Below are 2,500 nucleotides of genomic sequence, written 5' to 3' on the forward strand. Positions count from 1 at the left end.
GTATTTGACTTGCGTCACATACCTAATCCCTACCCCATTCAAACGAACAATCGGTGGACGACTCGGGGACAATCTGCCCTTAAGCAGCATTGTCACCGTTTTGTCCATTGATATATCCACTCCCACATCTACCCCCCAATTGTGGGTCAATGTAAGGAGCTGCCCCCCCACTCGCTCCAGTTCCTCACGCGAACGACCCTCAACCAAAATGAGAAGGTCGTCCGCATACGCACAGTGTTTACAAAGTGGCTCTAACTGCCGAAGCAGGGAGTCCATCATGAGGTTCCAAATGAAGGGACCACAGATGGATCCCTGCGGACAGCCTCGCACCACCCCAATCTCCACACTCCCGCCCACACCTACCATAGATGCTTTTCTGTCCGAAAAATAACTCCGCCATAGAGTAATTTCCGGACAACCAAGCTCCTCTAGTCGTTGTAACACACGATCCCAGCGCAAGTAATCAAATGCCCCCTTAAAGTCAATAAACATGCCAAGGACATATTTATTGACGTTTCCCCTAACTACACTCTGAACATACATCCACGCATCTTCTACACTACGTCCTTTCCTAAACCCATACTGCCTATCCGACCTAACACCCCGAGTTAGTTCCTGAAGCCGCTCAACCATAACCCTTTCCAGCACTTTTCCAAGCACCGGAAGGAGGCTGATACCACGATAAGATCGAGGATCACTCCTGATCTTATCGGGCGACTTCAAGAGTACAACAACCCTAGCAACTTTCCACTCACGTGGAAAATATCCCTCCCATATGCATTTATCATAAATGGCCTCCAAGTATTCCGGAATGAACTTCCACAAGCATTTGCACATCTCTCCGTTCAAACCATCTAAACCTGGAGACCTTTTAGACCTGACCAGGCCAAACGCATACCCCAACTCCCCAACGTCTAGTGGAGGAACAGGCACCTCTTGTGCAGGAGGAACCTGAACCTCAGCCCTTGGAAAGAACTCACCTAACAAAACATTGGCGCACTCTCTCCACGTTGTTGACACAGTGTCACCCACGCGAAGAGAGCTAGCCATCTCATTTCGACGGCCCCGACAGATCCTAAGGACCTGTCCCCAAGGGTCGTCCCTATTATCCCCCACAAATCTCCTCCACTCTTCCTCTTTCACTCTCACCAACATTTTCTTATATTCTTTCATTCCTACACTAAATTGATACCTGAGCTGGGACAGATTCTCCGAATTGGTCCGCCTGCCGCGTTGAAACAACCGCCTCAAGCGTCGGACAGACCTCCTCTTTGAATTTAACTCACTCGTCCACCATTTCACACCTTTCATTCTCACAGCCCTAGCTTTCCTAAACACTAAGTCATTCACTCCCCAGACACATTCAGATAGACGAGCAATTTGCTCATCAACCCCCAATTCCTCAAACTCACTAAGCGGTATACCCAATACCGCTTCCCTAACAGTATGTCCATATCGGTTCCAGTCAGTACACGAGGTACGCCATCGCCTCAATGGACTCCCCCCCTCTAACTGCGGGGTACGGGGAGTAACCATAATTTGTATTAAATTATGGTCACTAATTCCCCAACCCCCCCTAACGCTCCATTTACACTCGAACCTACTCGCTGCTGCCTCATTCATGAGCGTCACGTCAATGTCACTCACACCTCTAGGACCCTCAAACGTATACCACTCGCTTGGTTCGTTTGCAACGAGGAGGCTATTCGCCACAAGCCATTCGCTCATAGCCTCACCCCGATCGTGGCTCTGATATCCAGAAGTATGCCTGGATACCTTGCTGAACCACATCGGGGAAGTAGCATTCGCATCCAGACACACGATGGCAGGAATGCTACTCTCACGTAGTAGCACCGCATCTATGTACCTTAAATAGGGCTCCAGAGGCTCGTCAAACTTGCAATACAAGCTGACGACATTCATTCTGCCGAATTCCCCCTCGACACACACACATACTCCCCACTGTGATGAGTCAACTACTACACAAGAGTAGCTTGGCTCACACACAGCTACTGCGGCATTGACTCCAAGGTCCGTAAAGACCCTGAAGCCCCCTGGAAGACCTCTCACCACCCCATTGGTGGAGTATGGTTCCTGGAGCAAAGCAATGCCGCAGCCCCCCTCCAACATACACGCCCCCAATTCACACATCACGGCATAAGCCCCCTGACAGTTCAGTTGATATAGCTTAACCATTAATGTCTAACGAGCGCACGGGCAACAATCGCACAGTACACCGGGCAGACAGTGGACATCATCAAATGCCCGGCTGGCTTGCCCTTAAACGCACAGTTGCGACAATGCGGGGCATTGCCACAACCCGCACTCCTGTGTCCTTCTTGCCCGCACCTTCGGCAGACATCCTTCTTGGCCCTGCATTCTGCCACCCTGTGATCGAATCCCATACATCGGAAGCAGCCGGGCGTCAGTTGGTCCGGCCGTACCCGGAAGGAAAACCACTTAACGTAGCAACGACCTGCTTCCAGGAGGGCGGACATTA

Source organism: Anastrepha ludens, unplaced genomic scaffold (genome assembly GCF_028408465.1).
Source record: "Anastrepha ludens isolate Willacy unplaced genomic scaffold, idAnaLude1.1 ptg000022l, whole genome shotgun sequence".
NCBI lineage: Eukaryota > Metazoa > Arthropoda > Insecta > Diptera > Tephritidae > Anastrepha > Anastrepha ludens.